Source organism: Salvelinus fontinalis, chromosome 20 (genome assembly GCF_029448725.1).
Source record: "Salvelinus fontinalis isolate EN_2023a chromosome 20, ASM2944872v1, whole genome shotgun sequence".
Classification (NCBI taxonomy): domain Eukaryota; kingdom Metazoa; phylum Chordata; class Actinopteri; order Salmoniformes; family Salmonidae; genus Salvelinus; species Salvelinus fontinalis.
The window spans coordinates 23,961,945-23,974,240 of NC_074684.1; the positions used below are offsets into that span (position 1 = coordinate 23,961,945).

Consider the following 12,296-nt stretch of genomic DNA (forward strand, 5'->3'; position numbering starts at 1 on the left):
TCATGGTGGTTAAGCGGCCAGGACTGAACCTTGGTCACAGTTCAGTCTGGACATCAAGCGCTCCTGAACAGTGCCTGTGTTCTCTGGCTAGATGCAAGTGGGCTGATATGAAAGTTGAAACACGTGGAACCTCAACTCATGAAGTGTGACTGGATAGAAACAACTAGGGTTTGGCTGATTACTTAACAATTAACATGAAGGGAAACGTAATGTAAGTAATGACAATTTGGGGTTAAACCTCAAATGCTATGGTTTTTACAGTACCTCATTAACAGTAGGGCTGTCAGTGAGGCCAATAGTGGGAACAGGGATAGATAGAGCAAACATGTTCTGGGTCAGGTATCTTCTTAAACCTTTTTTAGGATCTAGAGAACATCTGATCGTAACCCCTTATCAATACCAAACACAGTGTTATACCAGCTGGAAAAAAAATGAATCTTTCTACCAGTTCATTCTCAACCAAGTTAGCTCCAAAATATCTTACAATCTCATATCCACTTTGATTCACTACAGATTTGGATTGTTAGTTTGAATTGTTAGTTTGGTATAAATGTTTATTTGTTTTGTTGACATAATAACCTTTTGTTTCAAGGTATACATACTCACTACTCAGCAATCCATTGTCATTTATTTTGACGGATGAGGAATATCATTTACACACAAAAGTGTAAGAAATCTTTTGAAACTTGTAAACAAGAAATAAACCAGTTATTTATAAAATTACAGTACTATTTTCTTCTAGTAAAATACTAAATTGCTTTGCACGTATACACCAACACATTACCACACACGGTCCACTGTGTGTACAGTCTGCTAGTGCTAACACTATCATTAGTCTGTCCTTGGTGGCATCCAGCTGACTGTAGTCCTCTATCAGGGAGGAGAGGGAGGAGATGGGCCCCGTGAGCAGCCCTGCTCCATCCTGTCCATCAGGTAGGAGAAGGAAGAGATGGCCTCGGTGAAGCAGCCCTTCTCCATCCCGTCCATCAGGGAGAAGATGGCTTCGGTGAAGCAGCCCTTCTCCATCCCGTCCATCAGGGAGGAGATGGTCTTATTGAAGCAGCCCTGCTGCATCCCGGCCACAAGCAGGTAGTGATGCCAGTGAGCCTGCCAAAACAATACATTATGTCAGATAGGGATGTACTCTACACTGATCACAGGGAAAATCCTGATACCTACAGCCCTGCTTAGAGAACATGAACCGCTTCTCCTTCTTTAGCAGAACTCTGCTATTGTCCTCTGTGAAATGGAAATGGTCTTGTTGCGGTCTTTACCTCTCAATATTCTGGACCCTAAACACTTCTTTTGCAACAGAGTTTAAGGTTGTTGTGATTGAAGATTAGGTTAGGATGCACCTTCTTCCTGTAGAGCTTGGTGATGCGGTCTCGGAGCTCTATGAAGGTGGGCTTGACGCAGGTGTTGTTGGACAGGGCCAGTAAGGAGTGATCCACAGGGGGCATAGAACACAGCCCTGTCTTCCATCCCTCCTGGTTCCACGACACAAAGGGCAGTGTGGGCCTCAGTCTGAGATGAAGAAGAAGAAGAGCGAATAAATATGGGGCTAGCATTGGTCAACCTGCTTTTCTATGAAAACATATAGGGTCGGTTTCTCATTCTCAAAGTAGAAGTTTAGGCTCCCGGAAATGAGCCCATAGGTTACCAGACACGGAATCAGCCCACATTTCCAGGGTTTACTTTAAATCACATCTAGATGTACAGTCTACTTGAACAACCAAAGTGAATAATACTGTCACTATCCAGTCACCTAAATGTGCCACAAGGTGTCTGTGCACCAGGAGATTTCTCCTCCAGATTTACATGGTGGTCACATACAGGTATGTGCTTTCATAAAATCTCCTGTTTCTGTTGCTCTTGACAACATGCCACATGAAAAAGATCTCTGCAGGGAGAGGAGAAGGTGGGAGCTGAATTGGCCAGTCATGATTCAGGGGCATCTGTAGTGGAACACAAACACACAGCGGTGAATAGGAACACTATTTGAGAGTGAGCAGCTGGGAAGGTAATCTCTGGGCCGTACAAGTATGGATGAGTCTGGGTGAACAGGCAGTTGCAGTACTTTTTATTAGAGATTGGAAACAGGAATGGGGAGGGGAGGATAGCTGAAGTCAGACACCTGCATGTTGCCCCGGAACCTGAGGGCACAGGCCAGGTAGTGGTCTTTACTGGAGGCATCAGTGAACATCTGGTCCAGCCTGAGGTAGGATAGACACAGACAGTATTGAATGCATACCTTTTCATACTGGTCCCTCTTGGGAATCAAATCCACAACCCTGGCGTTGCAAGCGCCATGCTCTACCAACTGAGCCACACAAGACTGCAATGGACCGTAACTAAGTGCATTCAACTAACAAAGATAACACGCTACTGTATAGCGCTTTCACACTACACTATACATGCCAGGACACACCATTAGCATAATGGGCTATTCATAGGTCTCTCTAGTATTACTAGTTCACTGTGAGATTCCACTTTGACACCAGAATATATAATGAGTGCTTGATATCATGCCATCACTATCACGTCACTATCACTCACTGTTTTTGTTGTAAAGTGATAATTGATGCTGGCTCATCTAACCAATAGGCGGCGCTATCACCGGTCCTAGGTTGGTAACCGTTCTGTGAGCAATAGAGATAGTTAGTTGAGTATTGGTTTCCATGATAGATGGTGGTGTAAATCAGTTCCTAATAAATGACAAGTAAAGATTACATCTAGTGTCCTTCAATTATATGTTGGTCTATTCAAGATACTACAGTTTTATATAGCATAGAACAGAGTAGACAGCATCAGTGAGACGGAGCTTTGCTATTCACTGACTGTCAACAAAGGGCACTTGTACAGAGGGCGGTGGGCAATGTAATATCCTGAGTTCCAGAGAAGTCTATGGGTAAAAATAGCTGTTGGGACAAGAGAGCAGATCTCCTAGTGGGGATGTTAACAACAGACAGGGTGTATAGAGAGGGGTAACACTGGGCACCAGGTAGTGCAGTCGAGGGAAGGGAACTAGGTCCATGTCATTCAGGTCCATGTTGAGTGATCCATCAAAACGAGCTGAACTACAGCAGCAGAGAAACATAAACAGTGAATTGGTAGCACATCAGACATGTAAGAACCAAGCAGACAGATGCTAATACCTCAGACAAACAAGCATTATTCTTTATTGACACAAATAACCCCCAATTAACAGTGCAATGACTGCACTGTGCAATTACGTTGTTAGTGGTGGGGTGGGTCTTTTGTAATTCTATTATGGCACTTTTATAACTCAGAATTTTCTCTCAATTTTCTTAAAACTGGCTTTTTAATGTTTTTTTTAATCCAAAAACAGATGTTGGTTTTTACAATGGCAGTAAAATTCACTGGAGGAGACCAGACTGCAAACACCTGGGAGGCTCAATGAAGAGGCCTAGTGCCACAGACAGCAGCCTGTCTATCCCCAATAGTCTACCTGGTGATATTGAGCAGCAGGTTGGCTATGACATTGTTCATGGCATTCTCCACTCCACTGACCCCTCCCTGGCCTGAGACGATGGCAGTGTCCTTCTTGATCACAGAACCTACCTTTCCTGTAACGGCTGTCAATGTCGTTCTCCTCCTCAGACGAGGAGGAGCATGGATCGGACCAAGATGCGGAGTAGGAGGTATTCATGATTTTAATGGCAAACCAACAAACACTACAAATTAACAAAACAACAAACGTGACTAACCTGCAACAGTCCTGTGTGGCCCAAACGCTAACACAGGAAACAAACACCCACAAATCACCAGTGAAACCCTGGCTGCCTTAGTATGACTCTCAATCAGAGACAAACGATACACACCTGTCTCTAATTGAGAATCATACCAGGCCGAACACAAAACCCCACATAGAAATAGAAAACATAGACTGCCCACCCAACACTCACGCCCTGACCAATAAAGACATATAAAACAAGAGAAAACAGGTCAGGAACGTGACATAACCCCCCCCTTAAGGTGCGAACTCCGGGCGCACCAGCACAAAGTCTAGGGGAGGGTCTGGGTGGGCATCTGACCACGGTGGTGGCTCAGGCTCTGGGCGAAGTCCCCACCCCACCATAGTCACTCCCCGCTTCCGTATCCCCCTCCCAATGACCACCCTCCAATTCAACCCACCTAAATGAAGGGGCAGCATCGGGATAAGGGCCAGCACCGGGATAAGGGGCAGCAGCTCCGGGATAAGGGGCAGCAGCTCCGGGATAAGGGGCAGCAGCTCCGGGATAAGGGGCAGCTCCCGACTGAGTGGCAGCTCCCGACTGAGTGGCAGCTCATGACTGGAGGGCAGCTCATGACTGGAGGGCAGCTCATGACTGGAGGGCAGCTCATGACTGGAGGGCAGCTCCTGACTGGCGGGCAGCTCCTGACTGGCGGGCGTCTCTGGCAGCTCCTGACTGGCGGGCGTCTCTGGCAGCTCCTGACTGGCGGGCGTCTCTGGCAGCTCCTGACTGGCGGGCGTCTCTGGCAACTCCTGACTGGCGGACGTCTCTGGCAGCTCCTGACTGGCGGACGTCTCTGGCAGCTCCTGACTGACGGACGGCTCTAGCGGCTCCTGACTGACGGACGGCTCTACTGGCTCGGGACAGACGGGCGGCTCTACTGGCTCGGGACAGACGGGCGGCTCTAATGGCTCGTGGCAGACGGATGACTCAGATGGCGCTGGGCAGACAGATGGCTCAGACGGCGCTGGGCAGACGGATGGCTCAGATGGCGCTGGGCAGACGGATGGCTCAGATGGCGCTGGGCAGACGGATGGCTCAGATGGCGCTGGGCAGACGGACGGCTCAGACGGCGCTGGGCAGACGGGCAGTTCAGGCGCCGCTGGGCAGACGGGCAGTTCAGGCACCGCTGGGCAGACGGGCAGTTCAGGCACCGCTGGGCAGACGGGCAGTTCAGGCACCGCTGGGCAGACGGCAGACTCTGGCCGGCTGAGACGCACTATAGGCCTGATGCGTGGTGCCGGAACTGGAGGTACCGGGCTGAGGGCACGCACCTCAGGGCGAGTGCGGGGAGGAGGAACAGGGCTCTGGTGATACACTGGAAGCCTGGTGCGTGGTGTAGGCACTGGTGGTACTGAGCTGGGGTGGGAAGGTGGCGCCGGATATACCGGACCGTGAAGGAGGACACGTGCTCTTGAGCACCGAGCCTCCCCAACCCTACCAGGTTGAATGGTCCCCGTAGCCCTGCCAGTGCGGCGAGGTGGAATAGCCCGCACTGGGCTATGCAGGCGAACCGGGGACACCACCTGTAAGGCTGGTGCCATGTACGCCGGCCCGAGGAGACGTACTGGAGGCCAGATACGTTGGGCCGGCTTCATGACATCCGGCTCGATGCCCAACCTAGCCCTCCCACTGCGGCAAGGTGGAATAGCCCGCACTGGGCTAAGCACGCGTACTGGGGACACCGTGCGCTTTACCGCATAACACGGTGTCTGACCAGTACGACGCCCTCTCACTCCACGGTAAGCCCGGGGAGTTGGCTCAGGTAACCAACCCGGCTTCGCCACACTCCCCTTTAGCCCCCACCCAAGAAATTTTTGGGTGAGCCTCTCGGGCTTCCAGCCTCTCTTACGTGCTGCCTCCTCATACCAGCGCTCCTGGACTGTGGCTGCCTCCTTCTCCTCCCGAGAGCGGCGATTCTCTCCCACAGCCCAGGGTCCTTCTCCGTTGAATATTTGCTCCCATGTCCATTCCTCTTCTCTTCATTGCTTTTGTTTTTGCCGTCCTTCTCCAATCCGCTTGGTCCTGGTTTGGTGGGTGTTTCTGTAACGGCTGTCAATGTCGTTCTCCTCCTCAGACGAGGAGGAGCATGGATCGGACCAAGATGCGGAGTAGGAGGTATTCATGATTTTAATGGCAAACCAACAAACACTACAAATTAACAAAACAACAAACGTGACTAACCTGCAACAGTCCTGTGTGGCCCAAACGCTAACACAGGAAACAAACACCCACAAATCACCAGTGAAACCCTGGCTGCCTTAGTATGACTCTCAATCAGAGACAAACGATACACACCTGTCTCTAATTGAGAATCATACCAGGCCGAACACAAAACCCCACATAGAAATAGAAAACAGACTGCCCACCCAACACTCACGCCCTGACCAATAAAGACATATAAAACAAGAGAAAACAGGTCAGGAACGTGACATTTCCACTGTGGGGCATGTGCTTTATCTTGTTCACTATGTCTACCAATGACTGGAAGAAGAATAACAAAAATGGACAAAGGAAGTAAATCACTGTGGTTTAACTTTAACGGTCAGAAACAAAATGGAGGACATGCATAATGAGGAAAGACCTGAGCACTGAATCAAAGACTAAGATTACACTTTAACCCTGACACACAGGCAGTAACACACGCACACAGACAAACACACACCTGATTCTCCACCAGGAGAACACAAGTCGGCATGCCTGGTGAGCTACTGCATGGCCAAGACAATGCTGTAGGAGGAGGTGTTGACGTCAAGTTTTAACACACAGGTGCCCAGTCCCTGGCCATCACAGCATAGAACACAACACATTATGCTCATCCAAAACTTTACACTGGAAAAAAATTGAAAGCCCCAATGCCGTTCATGCAGTTATAATGTGTTTACTAATGTGGTTCAGTAGTTATGAGACTATGAATGCATTTGTACACTCTTGAGTCCTCAGCTCCAACCATTGAGTGAATGAGAAAGCATTGCTGCCTGTCACAATGCTCTGCTGCCCTCTTCAACTGGTCCACAATCTGTTCCCTGTAGGCTGAGCCAAACGTCCAGCGGCCCACTGCCCTGGAGATAAATTAATGAGGTTACACACTTGCGGTACAGAAGAAGTTTGGCATTGTTTGACCACAGAATTACCTCGATAATTAGAAGTTTATTGACTAGTCCTAATGTTCAGGTTTTAGCCAGAAACCTATCGTCTGTGTCAGTGGTGCTTGACAATTAGTGCTGATCGATTAGCCAACGATGTCGGTTTAAATATTTGAATGCCATTTAGTTTTTTTTTTCTTCCTTGAGCTAGATGTGCAGTTTCTTTGGAGATAAATTAGATCAAGTCTGAACTGTACAATGTAGTAGGGAATTGTAGTTTCCATCAGGACAATATTCTACATAGTTTAGCGCAGAGAACGTTGTAATTAACTACAATGACCATAAAACATTGCGAGTCAGCTTAAACTTGTCAGGTGTGTGCGGAACACATGATCGAGAGGGATAGAAAGCAGGTGCTTCGTGAGCCGAAGATACATGATCTATGTGATTGATAGTTGGTATTCAGCAGTCATAAAAGTATGCCTTATTTACTTTGAAGAACTACTAAATAGTGATTTTTGTCAGACAGCATAGGCAGCAGCTCTATAGAGATGATGACTTGGAATGAAATAATATAGTCATCAACTAAAACAAATATTTTATTAAAGTAAAGTAATGTGAATAAATTATGGTTAATGAGTGATAAGCAATAATGGGCAGTGCCCACCATCAAGGGACTTTTGTGAATTGTTTTATTCTATGTTGTCACAGCATTAAACCCACATAATGCATAGTGCATTTAATGTCTAAAAAATAAATAATCGTAACCGAAAACAATGATAATTTTTTATGATCGAACCAAAACCGAACAGACATAAAAAAGCACTAATCACTACACACCAAACCACTGACAATGCTATCTTCACTGAAATAAACTATTTATGTGCCATATACTGAAGCGATTACCATGTAAAGCTCAGGGGTACTGAACTCTTTACCCCTACAAGGTAATGAGCGTGCTGTTTTTCTGTTATACCTGATAATTAATTGCACCCATCTTGAGTCCTACTGTAGGTCTAAGTCAGTCCCTGATTAGGTGAGAACAATGGAAAAGCACATTGAAACTAACTTCGAGGTCTAGAGTTGAGTTTGAGGTGCCTAGCCTATACAGAACTTTTACAAAAAAATGAGTTTCATAAGCTGCATATGGGCATGTGAGATGGCATGCCTGAGGAAGGCAGAGGCAGGCATGCAGACAGAGAGACAGTCAGTCACTCAGTCACTCAGTTCCTCACCAGGACACGTCAATGATGAGCTGAGTGCTATGAAAGATCTCTCTCATGCGGGCCCTGTAGGATCTCATTTACCATGCCCTCCTCCAGTCCTCCATGTCTACCAACACCGCCTGTAGAGAGGGCATTCCTCTTGTCAGAGGGTGTGTGAAGCTGACACACACACACACACACACACACACACACACACACACACACACACACACACACACACACACACACACACACACACACACACACACACACACACACACACACACACACACACACATTAATCAAGCAGAGACAATAAATCATCACTGGAATTTACCCTGGGATCGTATCCTCCCACCGGTGATGTCACAAGCTACCCCATTGCTTCTGCTGGAAATACATACATAGCAGGGAATAACAATGGTCATTTGAGAAGGAGAGTAAAGGTTGACTGACTGACTGAGCATGCACGTTTCATAGGCATGTAGTCGCTAGAGTTGAATGGGTCACAGCAAGAGATGGGCGGGATGGAATTACCATGGGGTCAACATTCTGGAAAAAGCTGCTCAGAGCCTCATTGTAGATTACTTTCTCAATGACAAAGAAAATATGAAAGAAATGTTTGAGATACTGTAGCCCAGTTATGAGTACCGGTATGTCAAATGAGAACATACCACTAGCCTTACTTCCTGTCCCATTTTACACAACAGGGGATAAAAACCACAGGTGACTGGCATTCATCTAGAATACATTGTTAAACATTCTGAAATATTTTCTTCACTACTGGTAGCCTTGACCTTTTCCCATCAAATCAAATAAATGTACCTTTTAATAACTACAATTATTTTTAAGGAAAAGTTTACTTACTTTGTTGACATATGAATGCTCCCGCAAAGCAAGATCCCATAACCTGCAGCCCACCTGGTCACCACACTGTCCATCTGCAGAACACAGCTAACCCATGTTACATAAATATTAGCTAGCTGTTCCATTTTAAAGCAATGCTATATAGCTACCTTACTCACCATCAGACGTCAGCATGCCTGAGTGTACAAAACATTAGGAACACCTGCTCTTTCCTTGACATAGACTGACCTGGTGAAAGCTATGATCCCTTATTGATGTCACCTGTTAAATCCACTTCAATCAGTGTAGATTAGGGTTGAATGGCGGGAACCCGGTTACAGAGATTTACCGGGATTTACCGCCCAAAACCACTCCCTTTTCCCGGGATAAATAACTGCAAGAAACCGGTAAATTATAATAAATTATTTATATGAACAGCATAGCGTGAAATGGAAAATGTAATTATATGCAATGTCTAAATCTTCTCTACGGCCTCTGCATGATAAATCAGCGCTCAGGGTGGGGACAGACAGCCCAGCTCAGTATGGAAAGCAGTATATGCCCAATTATATTTAAAAGTTCAAATGAAATTCGCTAGCCTACATAATACTTGAAACTTTGTGGGCCGCATGTGCTGCACTAGAATCGCATGTTCTCTTCTGCGTTATCATGGTTTGAAAGATGTGCACAATTCCAGTCCATATAATACAGTATATTACAATACAGGACAGTAATACAGTTCACACTAAAAAAGATTAGGCTACTGGAGCTAGTTTCATTTATCTACCCAAGACAGAATATATTTAGGTCCATCTATGGGCTTTATGTTTTTCTGTCATGTGTAATGTGCAGTAGCCTATATCATATATGAAATGGATAACAGCACAATCTGTAACGGTCGTTCTCCTCCTCTTCGTCCGAAGAGGAGGAGTAGGGATTGGACCAAAGCGCAGCGTTGTGATATGACATAATGATATTTATTAAAGTAAAGACGAAACACGAAAATACTTCAACAAACTACAAAACAAATAAACGAACGTAGACAGACCTGAACTAGAGAACTTACATATACACGAAGAACGCATGAACAGGTACAGACTACACAAACGAACAAACGAACGAACGAACAAACGAACGAAACAGTCCCGTGTGGTGCACAGACACAAACACGGAAGACAACCACCCACAAACAAACAGTGTGAACAACCTATCTTAATATGGTTCTCAATCAGAGGAAACGTAAAACACCTGTCCCTGATTGAGAACCATATCAGGCTAAATGACAATGAACCTAAACATAGAAACACATAACATAGAATGCCCACCCCAACTCACGCCCTGACCAACTAAACACATACAAAAACAAGAGAAAACAGGTCAGGAACGTGACACAATCATTTGGGCTCATTAAAAATCATTAATGCAGGGCTCATCAAGTGTATTTAATATATGGCTCATCAGCAGGGTTGGGTGGGTTACTTTCTAAATGTAATCTGTTACAGTTACAAGTTACCTGTCCAAAATTGTAATCAGTAACGTAACTTTTGGATTACCCAAACTCAGTAACGTAATCTGATTACATTCTGTTACTTTTAGATGACTTTCCACTTACGAGGCATTAGAAGAAGGCAATGTCATGGATCCCTTTGGAACTTTCTTTACGCACACCTGGCCCCTATTCCCAGTGATTAGTAATTGTATAAGTGTGCCCTTGGTTGACCAGTGTCCTGTCGATTATTGTTACAATGTCCGTTGGTTCGTGTGAGTACCTGTGCTGTGTGTTTTGGCTTTTGTGCCATTGTGGATTGGAGTGCTTGTGTTATTTATTCGAGGTACTCCTCACTCTTTTGTTTGGGTTTCTACCCTGTGTTTGTATAGTGTTTGTTTGGTCTTCGTCCCCGTGCCTTTACACGGCACGCCGTAATTTGGGTGTAATAAAAACACCTATTACGCATTCCTGCGTCTGTCTCCCGAATCATTCATACCAGCGTGACAGTCAAAAATGTATGTTACCAATTGAATGACATCTATTGCAGGATAAATCAATGTTAAAGTTTAAATAGCTGGCCATATATGGATGTTAAATTTGACCTTATGGCTTGGTTATGTAGGCTTCTATCCCATCACTTTCCACTACATATAATAATATGATTAAATTATATCAGAATTCCAGTCATTCCAATAAATGTTATACCCCTTGATCTTCAAGAATTGGACTTGGAAATATGGAAGTATAGATTAGCCAAATTGTTTTACCTGAGCACGACCCCAAAACTAAGGACTTATTAGCCACCTCCACTCTGTTGTTTATGATTTTGTTGTCATGGAGGATTGATTGGGCTCATTGATTTGAGTTGAAAAATAAATGCTGCGCTCATGGAATGGCATGCTTTGACAAGAGTGTGACAAATGTATTAAACCCTAGCGTAGATGAAGAGGAGACAGGTTAAATTCAATTTTTTAAGCCTTCAGACACAGATTGTGTATGTGTGCCACTTGGAAGACAAAATATTTAAGTGCCTTTGAACAGGGTATGGTGGTCGGTGCCGTTTAAGTGTGTCAAGAACTGCAAAGCTGCTGGGTCAACATGGCACCCCACAGCACCCCTGTGGAACACTTTCGACACCTCCTAGAGTCCATGCCCCGACGAATTTAGGCTGTTATGAGAGGACGGTGTTACTAATGTTTTGTACACTCAGTGTATATAAACACTGGATTGTTGCTATGTATTGGCCATTGAGAGGCTTGGAAACCACCTGTTGGCCATATTGTTACTCCCCAGTAGGAGCAGTCCTCCATAGGAATGAATGGAATTGTACAGTATTTCAATTCAATGTTTAAAGGACAAAATGACATGTATTTTAAGTATTTTTGTTGTAGTGAGAACAGTAACATTAGTAATCTCAACAAATTATACTTTAAGGAATTCATTTTGTTTTTGTTTAGCGCACCTAATATAATTTACAAGTATGCAGTAAGGTGTTTGTAATAGAATAAACGTGGCCAAAAACGAATGGAGACATTAATAAATAACATTTCTATAGCTTCCAAAATATTTTTTACACTGGTGGGGGAGTGACAAGATGGAGGCACGATGGCTTCAACACAGCACCCCCTTTGCAAGGTGTTGCAGCCATAGACATTAAAAGAGGTAGAGCAGGTAGAGCAAACAGAGATAAGAAAGTAGCAAGCTCACATTGTACACCAACGGATTGTCATTTTGCTTCATAGAATATCAGACGGTAACTTCTTGGAACATTGTAATCAGCGATGCAGACCAAGTAGACAGGGCCGGGGTCTGGGGGTTGAGAAATCAATAAGAGAAGTGAAAAATTCTTCTTCAGTTGTTCATTTTCCCAAAATCTAAAGCCACAACCTATTCTGAATGAAAATATAAATGCAAC

General features: G+C 45.1%; 1 pseudogene; it reads right to left on the bottom strand.

Moving 5' to 3' along the window:
• Positions 1-9: 9 nt before the first annotated feature.
• LOC129817126 (tubulin epsilon chain-like) lies at positions 10-9,087 on the bottom strand (annotated as a pseudogene).
• Between the last annotated feature and the right edge of the window lie 3,209 nt (positions 9,088-12,296).